This window comes from Myxine glutinosa, chromosome 2 (genome assembly GCF_964187855.1).
Source record: "Myxine glutinosa chromosome 2, kmMyxGlut1.1, whole genome shotgun sequence".
Taxonomy (NCBI): Eukaryota; Metazoa; Chordata; class Myxini; order Myxiniformes; family Myxinidae; genus Myxine; species Myxine glutinosa.
In genome coordinates, this window is record NC_136262.1 from 188,121,699 (window position 1) to 188,135,852 (window position 14,154).

Sequence of the window (14,154 nt, forward strand, 5' to 3'; positions counted from 1 at the left end):
TAACAACTTACCCTGCTGGAAAGGTGATGTTAGACCCCCTGCAAAGTGCCCCCCCCTAAAAACGGGTTATTTCAACCCATCTCATACATGGACCAAATTTGGTTACAATATAGTGTCATGTCAGGACATTACACAAACATCAAATCTAACAACTTACCCTGCTGGGTAGGTGATGTTAGACCCCCCGCAATCTCCTATTGCATATACGAACCAAATTTGGTCACGATGTACAAATATAACAAATCTAACGTTACCCTTCTGGAAAAGGTGGGTGATGTTAGACCCTTCCTCAAAACAATCTACACACAAAATACATGATACTTCAAATATATAAACTCACCATCAGTCAATGAGGATTACTATTTATTATCACAAGACTCAAACATAAACGAAACATGACTTCCTGTCAGCAACAGAGCTCTTATTTTAGGGAAGACATCATGATTTATCGTTGTTTTAAAATTCATTTAAAACAATAAATGATACAGGAATAGGTCATTGGTGTGGTCATCAGCATCATCATCAGCGTGGTTTATTAAGTTTATTAAGGCTACACAGAGAGAAATGTTTACACAGCTTGTGTACAATTTTACACATTTCTGATGTTAAAATAGAACTCCAAAACTGTTATGTAAACATTTACATAGGACCTGATATGTAAAATTTTACTAATTAATTATGTTAAGTTTTACATAATTCATATGTAAAAAAAAATTACATATCTCTTATGTAAACTTTTTGCACAGTAATTATGTAAAAATAGAACTCCAAAACTATAATAAATAATATATTGTTTACTGAACTAATTATGTAATTCGCGATTCCCGGTGCACACGAAGCGGTGAGATGCTGTCATAAATATCTGCCAATGTTACCGTAGTGCAGTTCAATCTGAGGATCCTGACTTAACGACTGTGTGACATGAATCCTACTTGATTTTTGCTTTAATTATCATCGTGTCGGCAAATTTGAAATAATCACAGCATTCTACAGTGTATGTGAGTCATAATAATTGCAAAAGAGAATGTATAATTACCTTCAAACCATGCAAAATCGGCAGACATTTATGACAGCATCTCACCGCTTCGTGTGCACCGGGAATCGCGAATTACATAATTAGTTCAGTAAACAATATATTATTTATTATAGTTTTGGAGTTCTATTTTTACATAATTACTGTGCAAAAAGTTTACATAAGAGATATGTAATTTTTTTTTACATATGAATTATGTAAAACTTAACATAATTAATTAGTAAAATTTTACATATCAGGTCCTATGTAAATGTTTACATAACAGTTTTGGAGTTCTATTTTAACATCAGAAATGTGTAAAATTGTACACAAGCTGTGTAAACATTTCTCTCTGTGTAGCCTTAATAAACTTAATAAACCACGCTGATGATGATGCTGATGACCACACCAATGACCTATTCCTGTATCATTTATTGTTTTAAATGAATTTTAAAACAACGATAAATCATGATGTCTTCCCTAAAATAAGAGCTCTGTTGCTGACAGGAAGTCATGTTTCGTTTATGTTTGAGTCTTGTGATAATAAATAGTAATCCTCATTGACTGATGGTGAGTTTATATATTTGAAGTATCATGTATTTTGTGTGTAGATTGTTTTGAGGAAGGGTCTAACATCACCCACCTTTTCCAGAAGGGTAACGTTAGATTTGTTATATTTGTACATCGTGACCAAATTTGGTTCGTATATGCAATAGGAGATTGCGGGGGGTCTAACATCACCTACCCAGCAGGGTAAGTTGTTAGATTTGATGTTTGTGTAATGTCCTGACATGACACTATATTGTAACCAAATTTGGTCCATGTATGAGATGGGTTGAAATAACCCGTTTTTAGGGGGGGGCACTTTGCAGGGGGTCTAACATCACCTTTCCAGCAGGGTAAGTTGTTAGATTTGATGTTTTTGTAATGTCCTAACATGACACTATATTGTGACCAAATTTGGTCCATGTATGAGATGGGTTGAAATAACCCATTTTGGGGGGTACTTTGCGGGGGGTCTAACATCACCTTTCCAGCAGGGTAAGTTGTTAGATTTGACATTTTTGTAATGTCCTGACATGACACTATATTGTAACCAAATTTGGTCCATGTATGAGATGGGTTGAAATAACCCATTATTGGGGTCATTTTAGGGGGGTCTGGTGACTAGTTCCAGCAGGGGGGGTCAATCTTACATACTTTTTTTTACTCAGCTTGATACCCCCAACAACTCTAGGGGGTCAAACCTTTTGTATGCTATGGGTTGAAATAGAGTGTAGTAGGCTCTCTGACTATAAAGCTGTACGCACAGTATCTACAACAGCTGGGCCCAATATCTCCAGTGTGCCCAGGACCAGCAAATCTGTGCTTTCTTCTTCAAAGGGGCTGCCCATCTCTTCGATGACTGTTGTCAGTGCACGGACATCTTGGACGAACTTCTTCTGCACACTGTCGGTTTGCTCATGGTGGTGGGTGTGCTCTCCCCTTTGGCGCAGTTGCTGTGAGGTCTCAAATTCTGTGATGACCCGAGCAACTTCGGGGCCAGCCACCATCCACCGTCGAAGGGCACTTGGATTTTCAGTTAGGCCCACTGCCCCGCCATCGCCTTTGACCGTGGCATTGTTTTGTTCATGAGCCTGGTCTAGGGAGATGGCGGAGAAAGCATGCCTAGTCTTCTTGGATGTGAAGTGCCCCGCATGGAACTTGGCAGCAACATCTGGGTGTTTCTCTGCAATGCCAACCATGTCCCTGATGTGGACTGGTAACCAGCGAGCATAGTGGATATGGCCCAATGCAGCGAACCATGCAGCTAGCTCTGGTAGGGTGTCCATGTACAGCGTGAAGTTGGACTCTCTCAGTGAACGTATGTAGAGGAGTATACAGAGCTCCAGGTTAAGTACAGTGGCCCAGTACTGAAACTGTGGACATGCCGCTGCTCTCTGGTCACACCATGCCTCGAACTCCAATGGTTCCTCATCTCTTGCAGTTGCTCTTTCGTTGTATATGTCATATGCACGATGCTGCAGTATGTGTAGGGCAGCAACAGTTACTTGGTGGGCGCGTCTTGTACGGCTGACGTGAGCTGCACGCAAGAAGGAGTCTGCTGTGCCAGCTGTTGCTATCTCTGCCTGAACCAATGCCTGTGTCCAACCACTGTCTTGCAGCCAGTCTCCTGCTGTCTTCAAAGCTGCCATCTCTGTGTGTAGACCACCCAGCATGACCACAAAGAGATCTTCACCATGTGTGTCTGGCCAGTTCCATTGCACCTGCTTGGCGATCGCATAAAGTGGTTGGTCCAGTGTGACGACGGGTATCTGTCCAGGGTTTAGCTCATTGATCGCTGCTTTCACGACATCCATGGCATGGCGGATCATTGCCACTGAGTGGGCTTGGTCATGGAAGAGGGGAAGCAAGGCAGTGGGTGTGACTGTGATACTAGTATCCTTGGCCGATTGGTTCTCTGCGTGATGTGCAGCCCAAGAAATGTTTCCTGGATTCTGTGTGTCACCACTGTCACATGCATCCTTCACAGTCTGGAGCCACCTCTTCTCTTTATCCAGTTCAGCTTGTGCAGGATTCCTCTGCAGCGACGCCTGGGTTCCAGCTGGTACAGGGTGGCTTTTGGCAAGTGAACTAACTGGTTGTACATCTGTGTAATACCGTGGAAGGTCCTCCACAGTCTTGACATTTGAGACACCCCCGATGATGACAATACCTCGGTCTGTGCCTTGATTGTCATAGTCTGGATGTTGTATCAATGAAATACCAGTTCCGTGGAAGGAGTCGTGTGCTGTCGTGGAACTGGGATTGTGGTCTATATTATCCACAGCTGATGTGGTGAACACTCCACCGCGGAGCTTTGGGGGACAGACCACCTTCTCCGCCCGAAAGCGCTGACAGACCCCGTTCCCCAGCTCTGCAGAGATCCGTAGCACTCTATCATAGGCAATGCTGATCCCTAGTCCAGATAATGTGTCAACCAGTTCCCTCTTTCTCGTATGGGCATGAAGCATCAAGCCAAGATATATTGGCAAAGGAGTCTCTTGACTAATGCTGTGTCGTACGTCTGTGCCTGCACCTCTCCTCTCATGCTTCACACTGTTGTATTTGAGAAGTTGAGCTATTGTCACAGACGCCGATGCCGATGACTGACATGCCTGATCTTTGATGCCTGCGCCCTCTAAAATCATGGAGACCATTGTCAGCAGCAGTTGTGGCACAGACTCTTCTTGACATTTGTTTGAGAAGGACCCATTGAAAGGCTGAGATGACTGGAACATATCCTTCCTTATAATCCCTGCAGCTCGTGCCAGGTGCACAACATCACTGTCAATATCATGTTGACATGCCTTGGCTAATGCACTGCCAATGTCTTCCTGAAACACCAGCAGGACATCTCTTCCCTGCCTGTGCTCCTGCAGATCAGGGAAGTGTGCCAGGATACGCTCCTTGAGTCTGGTTGTATGGACTCGTGTTTCCAGCACAACTCCGAACTGTTCCATTCTCATTGTGTAGAGCTTGGTGAGGTCTGCCATCTTGAATACAGGAGCAGTGTCTTCTTCTTTAGCAGTTTCCTCTATGTACGTTACCAGTTCAGCAAGGACTATTGCTGAAATGACAGCTACCGTGCTCTGGCTTTGCTCAGCAAGCTTTTTTGCTGCCCTCACGCGGTTGTATAGGGATGTCAAACATTTCTTATGGTACTTGGCCTCTCTTGCGACCATGTCCCCAGCACTCAGTTGGGCTAACAAAGTGGTATCCTGAAGAAACTCTGCAGCCTTGCGAACGTGTTTATCTAGTTCCAATGTCGCTGCTTGATGAAACTCCAAACCAAGCTCTTGCTGGCAGAAGAAGCACAAATTGTCGCATATGCTATCAACACAAGCTGCCTGAGACCTAGTAAGCTTGTACTTATCTGTGATTGTACTGGGGATAGGGCTTCCCTCTGAATGACTTCTTTTCTGTACCCGCTGTAGCTTGGTAGTGTTATATTTCACCCTGCATGACTTGTGCCACTTGGCTTGGTGGGCAGCTAGAGTGGCAGCTATCCCTTGGCCTTCATCCAGTCGTTGCAAGTCCACGTCTTGTGGCAGCTTGCCTAGTTTATTGAATGCTGATAGATTGTCTTCAAGTGTCTTGTATCCAGCACCTGCATCAGTTCTTTTCGTGACAGCAGGACACTGTAGGGACTCTCCTATATCAACTTGACACAGAACACAGAGTTCCCAGTCCAGTGGCGTCTTTGGCGTTGAAGTTACATGCTTGGTAACATGAACTAACTTGAACTGCTTCGACATGATTGAAACCTGGATGGAGCAAACAAACAAAAAAGTCGTTTAATTAGGGGTTAATCAACGGACCAGCATGTTTTATCTACAGGACAATACACGACCCCCCTGAAATTTGACACCAAATGACCTCTTTTAGGGGTATTTTTGGCCGAAATTTTCAAATTTTTCACTCCCCAGACCCCTAGATGTTCCCTTGAGCTCAGAATCGCCGCTGTAATGTGTCTACTGATGTTAGAAAAGATATAGGGTGAATGGGGCAATAATTGTGCCTGTAGGATTTGTTTCCACCACCCCCCCTAAGGGTTACAGATTTTTAAAGCCGCCATTTTGAAATCCAATATGGCGGCGACCTTGGGTGAATTTCAAAGTGGTTCCATATCTGAAAATGTTCTAAATATAACATTCTATCATTGTGCCAAATTTGGTGCTTCCATCACAAAATGCACAATTCTTCTTAAATTTTTGCTATGCCGCTGCACTATTACTATTTAACAAGTGGAACATGTCTTTCAATCCTGACAAATCTCACACTCTTACTATGTCTCTCCGAAAAGATCGACTGGACAACCCTCCCATCTACTTTCTCAACAATCCTCGCCAAGAAGTTCTATCGCTCAAGATTTTGGGTCTCACTATCTGCCATGATCTTTCTTGGGAAAACCACATTTCCAAGCTGGCCTCCAAAGCCAGTCGCCGACTGGGCATCCTCCGTCGTGCGAAGTCTTTCCTCGGCACACCTGAGCTCCTCACCACATACAAGGCTTTCATCCGCAGCTCAATGGAATACTGTTCTCCCCTATGGGCTGGTGCTCCTGCCTCACACCTAGCTCGGCTTCACGCTGTTGAAACCAAAGCTTTCAGAATTATTGGAATCTCCCGCGATGAAGCTATCTCTGAGGGCCTTTCACTCACTCACCGCAGGCAGGTAGGTGGTCTTTCTGTCTTCTACCGACTCCTCTCCAGCCTTGCACCCCCAGCTCTCTCTGTGCTCTGTCCCCCAAATATTCCTACAGGTCGCACAAGATCTGCCAGCCACCCTCTGATGGTTAAACTGCCGAAATCTCGGCTCTCTGCTCACCTTCACTCTTTCATTCCTCTTTTCTCCCGCCTCTGGAACAAACTCCCTCACTCCCTTCAATCCCACTCCTCCCTCCAGGTCTTTAAAACAGCTGTTCACCACCATCTCTTATCTTCCCCCATCCAAAACCTTGATCTTTTCTACCCCCGCTAATTCACCCCAGATCCACCTTGTTTGAAATTCCAACTTCTTTCCTGGAAGTCCTGGCAGTGTCCATATGTTTTATACCTCTCCCACCGCCCCCTTCCCATGCCCCCCCCCCCAAAGCCCTCGCCCTCTCTCAGATCTCTCGATGTCTCCATGTCTCTCGGTCCCTGCTCTCAAATGTTGTGTTTGTGTCCTTCCCCCTCTCTCCCCATCTTGTCTACCGCTCCCGATGTTATATGTTTTATGTGTCGGTTTGTCTTTCTGTGTGATTAATGAATCTCTTTCACGAGCCTCGACCTTGTATACAATATATATATATCCCATGGACAATCACGTGACTGACCTATAGATAGTTCAACCCGCGTGACCCCCCGATCAAGTACCATTGCGGATGTTATTGTTATGGTAACAGAGTGTCGCAAAATGGACACCGTGATGTAATCCAAGAAGAGCATCATTTTGTCGTATCAATGTCAATGTCCGTTCTCTGGGAAGCACTCAGGTCTATATTAAGGTCTTGCGCACCGTCACGAATAGCATCGTTTCAGAGAATGACATTAAAGGCCTGCACTCCTGGACGCAGTAATTAGTGAGATGAGACATCTATCCCTATAAGTCGGACATGTACGTAAGTTGCCTTTCACGTTAATTGAATTGAGAGCGCGTCATCTCTAAAGCTCCGCCCCCATCGCAGAGCGCATGAAAGCTCCGCCCCCTCGCACACTGCGTGAAAGCTCCGCCCCCCTCACACAGCGCGTGAAAGCCCCGCCCTCTTGCACAGCGTGTGCACGGCGAGCCGCCTGGGTTCGGAGGGTCAACGGACACCGCACGGGTGGGTAATCGGCTTCCATTGGCCGTCCCAGCACACGGAGTCTTCGCCATCCTCGCTGGCCTTCCAAGGACAAGAAAGGTGCGATTCTTTTAATAGACACGTGTTTCTTTCTATTCGTGGACACGTGGAGATATATATATATATACCTGTCAAACATTTACATGGATTTCGCTGGAGGTGCGTTGAGATGGTCACCTGGTCGGGTGGTATTCGCGTTTTTTCTTTTCGTTTTTTTTTGTAAGTTGGAGGTTGGATGACACTCGGATATTAACTTAATGACGAAGTGAAGATTAACCTTCCACCCTCTGTCGTTCAGCTCATGGACTCAGAAATTGCATTGAAAATGTTTGTGGGATTTTGAATCGGATTTTTTTTTTTTTTTTTTTTTTTGTATACAAGATCGAGGCTCGTGAAAGAGCGAACATTAATCACACAGAAAGACAAACCGACACATAAAACAAATAACATCGGGAGCGGTAGACAAGATGGGGAGAGAGTGGGAAGGACACAAACACAACATTTGAGAGCAGGGACCGAGAGACATGGAGACATCGAGAGATCTGTGGGAGGGAGAGGGCTTTGGAGGATCTGTGGGAGGGAGGGAGGCATGGGAAATGGGGGTGGGAGAGGTATAAAACATATGGACACTGCCAGGACTTCCAGGAAAGAAGTTGGAACTTCAAACAAGGTGGATCTGGGGTGAATTAGTGAGGGTAGAAAAGATCAAGGTTTTGGATGGGGGAAGATAAGAGATGGTGGTGAACAGCTGTTTTAAAGACCTGGAGGGAGGAGTGGGATTGAAGGGAGTGTGGGAGTTTGTTCCAGAGGCGGGAGAAGCGAGGAATGAAAGAGTGAAGGTGAGCAGAGAGCCGAGATTTCGGCAGTTTAACCATCAGAGGGTTGCTGGCAGATCTTTTGCGACCTGTAGGAATATTTGGGGGACAAAGCACAGAGAGAGCTGGGGGAGCAAGGCCGGAGAGGAGTCGGTAGAAGACAGAAAGACCACCTACCTGTCTGCGGTGAGTGAGTGAAAGGCCCTCGGAGATAGCTTCATCGCGGGAGATTCCAATGATTCTGAAAGCTTTGGTTTCAACAGCGTGAAGCCGAGCTAGGTGTGAGGCAGGAGCACCAGCCCATAGGGGAGAACAGTATTCCATTGAGCTGCGGATGAAAGCCTTGTATGTGGTGAGGAGCTCAGGTGTGCCTAGGAAGGACTTCGCACGACGGAGGATGCCCAGTCGGCGACTGGATTTGGAGGCCAGCTTGGAAATGTGGTTTTCCCAAGAAAGATCATGGCAGATAGTGAGACCCAAAAGCTTGAGCGACAGAACTTCTTGGAGAGGATTGTTGAGAAAATAGATGGGAGGGTTGTCCAGTCGATCTTTTCGGAGAGACATAGTAAGAGTGTGAGATTTGTCAGGATTGAAAGACATATCGATGTCTGAGCCAATTACCAGCATTAAAAGGGTCATCCTAAGGATTCCCTATAAATAAGCCTACCACAACCTGAAGTGTTTCGTTTTCTCAAGACATTCAGATTTTTCAACAGTAAGCATCCTGTGTGGTTGCCAACCACCATCAGCAGTGTAATAATCAATAATCACAGTAGTAGCATAGAGTATTTATTTATTTTTTATAGAGTAATCAGAGAAATGTCAGGATTGTAACAACTGGTGGAAAAGTCCAATTTTAATTCAAATATGAAGTGATAATAATGTATCTTGCACAATGCTGCAATATCAAATAACCCATTTTTCTTCCTCTTTTCTCCCACCTCTGGAACAAACTCCCTCACTCTTTTCAATCCCACTCATCCCTCCAGGTCTTTAAAACAGCTGTTCACCACCATCTCTTATCTTCCCCCATCCAAAACCTTGATCTTTTCTACCCCCTTAATTCACCCCAGATACACCTTTTTGAAATACCGACTTCTTTTCTGGAAGTCTTAGCAGTGTCCATGTGTTTTCTACCTCTCCCACCCCCCCCCCCCTACCCATGCCTCCTCCCACCAAGCCCTCTCCCTCCCACAGATCTCCCGATGTCCCTGCTCTCAAATGTTGTACTTGTGTGCTTCCCCCTCTCTCCCCATCTTGTCTCCCGCTCCCTTTATTTCGTCTTATGTGTCAGTTTGATTTTTTGTCATCAATGTTAGCTCTTACACGAGCTTCGATCTTGTATACAAAAAAAGAATTTAAAAAACCCATGACATCTTGTTATTATTTAGAGTCCACGTTATGGTGCTGATGAAACCCATACATTACTGACCATACCGGTGACCGCAGAAAATGTCATCCAGTGGGCATGGGCAAAAATGCTTTCGAGATTACATAATCCGATGGGGATGATAACGAGTGCAACAATGCAAACGGCAATCCCATTTTTTGACCTGTTTGGCATTCCCATCTGAAACCATGGGCTGGCAGGATGGCCTCGGCCCTGGAGGTACGCACACTCACCTCTGAGCTGTCTAGCCTGGGTTTGAATCCTGACCCAGCTATAAACTGTCATCCTGGTGTTTCACAAGCAATGTGTGTGCCACCCCTCGGATGGACGTTAAACGGGCATCTCGTCTGCTGGCATTAGTTGATGGACGTTAAAGACTCCACGGTGTTCTTTGTGAGGAGTAGGTGTACCTGTGGTGGCCTTGTCAGCAGATCATTTTGAGCATTTTCTCCATGGTGGAACCACGTGTCACTGTACGGACCGTACGGTCCTGATGCATAATTGGAAACAGGAAGGGGAAATGTGAAAAAATGAATTTGAGGGATAACATAAAATGAATTTTAAGAGATAACTCTGAACAATTCCAAACACCTCCCAGAAGTGCGGCTTATTCATCCTTTCTAGCTTTGTTTCCTTCGTGGTTCGCTTGCAAACCCCGAGTCTTGATGCGTTTATACAATCCTACTTTGATTCATGTTCTCAATCAATTGTACACCACACCACTCCTTTCCTATTCCATCTCCAGTCGCTGCATGATGTCATCGCCGGGCACCGAAGGGGAGGGGGCCCGGCGATGACGCGCGCTTAAAGGGAGTACTCAGTTTTCACTCTGGATTCTTGTTTTCTTGCTCGTTTGTTTGTCCGGGCAATATCTCAGCCATCCTTTGAGCTAGGAAGCTGAAATTTGGGCACAGCAGTGAGCACGTGCTTTGGCAAAAACGCTACTTTTTATTTTTTGATTAATCAATTAATTGATTGATTATTTAATTATTATCGATTAATTAAGTACTTATTTATTTTCTTTCTTATCTGGACAATATCTCAGGCACCTTTTGAGCTAGGAAGCTGATATTTGGGCATGACAATGACCAAGTGATTTGGTTGTAAAAGGTATTTTTGATTTATTGATTAATCAATTAGTCAATTAATTATTTAGTTATTCGATCAACCAAAGCTTTCAGAATCATTGGAATCTCTCGCGATGAAGCTAACTCCGAGGGCCTTTCACTCACTCACCGCAGGCAGGTAGGTGGTCTTTCTGTATTCTACCGACTCCTATCTGGCGTAGCTACCCCTGCTCTATCTGTGCTCTGTCCCCCAAATATTCTTACAGGTCGCACAAGATCTGCCAGCAATCCTCTGCTGGTGAAATTGCCAAAATCAAGACTCTCTGCTCACCTTCACTCCTTCATTCCTCTTTTCTCCCGCCTCTGGAACAAACTCCATCACTCTCGTCAATCCCACTCCTCCCTCCAGGTCTTTAAAACAGCTGTTCACCACCATCTCTTATCTTCCCCCATCCAAAACCTTGATCTTTGCTACCCCCGTTAATTCACCCCCAGAGCCACTTTTATTGAAATACCGACTTCTTTCCTGGAAGTTCTAGAAGTGTCTATGTGTTTTATACCTCTCCCACCCCCACCCCCCCCCCCCCCCGCCTTCCCATTCCTCCTCCCCCGAAGCCCTCCCACTCCCACAGATATTGTCCCTGTTCTCTGCTGTTGTACTTGTGTGCTTCCCTCTCTCTCCCCATCTTGTCTCCCACTCCCTTTATTGTATGTTTTGTGTGTCCGTTTGTTTTTCTTGTGATTGATGTTAGCTCTTTCACGAGCCTCGATCTGGCATTCAAAAAAATAATAATCACTTCATTGATTTCGTAAAAGTTACAGATTCGGATGAAACAGTGGTGGTTTAGGTATTATGTTAGCCAATTGATTTATAATTCAATTATTTTACGATTACTATTTATTTATTTTCACTATCAATCACTTATTTATTGCCTTTCTCATCTGGGTAATATCTCAGGCACCTTTGGCTCGATGAAGCTGATATTCTGACACGACAGTGACCAAGTGATGTCGATATAAAGTATATTTTGATTTATTGATCAATCAATCAATTAATTGATTCATTATTTATTGATTAATCAATTAATTATTAAATTTTTTCGATTAATCACTTTAATTAATTTTCAAAAAGTTACAGCTTCAGCTGAAACACTGGTGGTTGAGGTATGCCATTAGCCAATTGATTAAAAATTTATTTTACAATTAATATCTATTGATTTTAACTTCGCAATTAATCAATCAATTATTGTACACCTTTCGCTCCCAATACCGTCTCCATGTGCTGCATGGCGGTATCGCCGGGCGACGAAGGCGCCCCTGCAATGCCATGTGCTGGAGTAATAACCACCTTTAGAGGCCATTTTTCCCCGCAAGCAGGGGTTGGCCTTTTTCGGGAACCGTGGTTGTTGTTGTTTTTTGGTCCCCTTTTTGAAGCAATGTTTTACGGCCGGATGCCCTTCCTGACGCCAACCCTTTTTGCCGCCTTTAACGACAAACAGGGAATTACCAGTGAACTGGTACTCAATTAGCCGACCTCGGAAGGATGACAGGCTGAGTCAACCCCCCTGGCGTTAATTCAGCGATCGACCGGGATTCGAACCCAGGATCCTAGGATCCTAAGCCGGCTGGAGGATGTTATTTATTTATTTATTTGGCATGGGGGTGGTGTACTTTGAATGTGTATCTGTACTCGTTTTCTTCTTCATTTGGCAAAACTTTATATCTATAATAGAAACCTGATCTTTAGCGAGATTGACCTAATCATTATCCCCTTCATCCCTCCGCCCCCACATCTTTCCCCAATAAGCATCCATCCACACCCCTCCCACGCAACCCGCCCTGGTTTCATTGCCAATAGGTCAAATGTGATGTCAGTGCACTACCTTGACCGTAAGCCAACTTTATCTTCACCCAGTGGAATGCAGAACATGATAATACTCATTTCGGACATGTTTTTGACCTCAAGTTATTTGAATTTTGTTTTCATAACTCGTTTGAATCTGGTACATTTGCCACACTCTCTTATGATTGAATGAATTTGAATGTCGTTCAGAATTGACATTTTTGTTTTCTGGAGCTTTTTCGATACTGAACAGATCCTTCTGTATTTTGACTTGTTTGCTAATATTTGCTTGATTTATTAGGATTTTTCTGACAACTGAAGACATATTTTCACTTAACAATCTCAGTCTCCTTTGGTCGTTATTTGGTTTCTGTCTCGGTTTTATTTACTTTGAATCGGTTTTGTTCAACTCGGGAATGTTGTACGTCCTGGGAATGAATGGAAACTCACTCGAGGGAAAGTTTTAAAATGGTTTATGAGCAGAGCCATTTACAAGATTGGATTTTTGAGCCTGCCCATCCCCTTAAGGCAACAGAATGTCCTTACGGAATGGGGAAACCTTTTGGTATCTGTGTTTTCTTCCGAAATGTAAACCCGAAATGACAAATGCGCTTGGAAGATGTTTGCTTGGAGGAAACTTAGGCATTTATTCATCATCTCTTTTAGGCTTAGGATTCTTTGTAAAAAGGATAATGAAATTTCATGCAATGTGTTTTATTTCATGGTGCTCCTATGTGGTCGAAATAGCTGTAATAACGGTTCAGCTCGGCAGGAAGTTCATCCAATGGAGACTTTGTCTGAGCATGAAAAGTTGAAGGATCTCATTTTATCACTAGAACGGCACTCAGAGAGCATAGCTCTGCCAGGTGAACAGTTTATGTTTTGTATCCCAGAGTAGACCAGAAAATCAAAATACAGAATCATATTCTAATCAAAATAATCCATCCACAACTTTTCGAGATATTCTGCTATGTATCGTTTTGGCCCTATCTCCCATGGTGAAGAATCACTTAAAAATAGTAGTAGCCGGATCGGAATCCGGATCTTTACCAAAATCTAATAATTTATTTCTTGTCACATACACTACATCTCTGCCAAATTTCGTCCGAATCCATCTACAAACTTTCGAGATATCTTGTTCACAAATGGACAGACAGACAGACAAACAAACCGACAGACAGACAGGCAAACAAACAGACAGACAGACAGACAGACGGGTGAAAACATAACCTCCATCCACCTTTGGTGGCGGAGGTAAATATTGTTGTGGTTTTGGGAAACCGCTGAGAAGTAATGGCAACCACCATACAGGTCCCTTAGAATAGTTATTTCATCGCAGAACAATATTTTAGCCCTTCCCCTTATTTCAGGTTAGTATGTCTTTATGCTTTGGGGATGGAAAGACAGGCCCTCCACTCATCAGGGATAATTAGCCAGGCAGATGCACCAATATTACATCCACAGTTATTGATTCAAAGTCTTGAAGCACAGAAGACAGACCAAAGACCATTGGGAAATGCACCAGGTAAAAGTCCCTTCTAGAGATGGTTTATGGACAGAGAACTTTTCAAACCCACCAATGAGGGCCTGAGGAACTTTGGGGGGAGCTTGAGGGGGCGGAGTGACAAACTCGACCAATCGGGAGCCCGGAAGACACCCC

The 14,154-nt window shown here is 44.2% G+C and overlaps 1 protein-coding gene across 3 annotated transcripts in view; it reads left to right on the forward strand.

Annotated features, from left to right (window-relative positions):
- The first annotated feature begins 7,299 nt into the window (after window positions 1–7,299).
- The window catches only part of LOC137420986 (semaphorin-4C), a 276,482-nt gene continuing 269,627 nt past the window's right edge, over window positions 7,300–14,154 (forward strand). The window contains exon 1 of one of the 3 annotated variants that reach the window (XM_078772086.1): window positions 7,300–7,439. The gene's annotated coding sequence lies outside the window, so the exon portion shown is untranslated. The remainder of the gene's footprint in view (window positions 7,440–14,154) is intronic. The other 2 variants (XM_078772085.1, XM_078772084.1) reach the window with 2 other exon arrangements.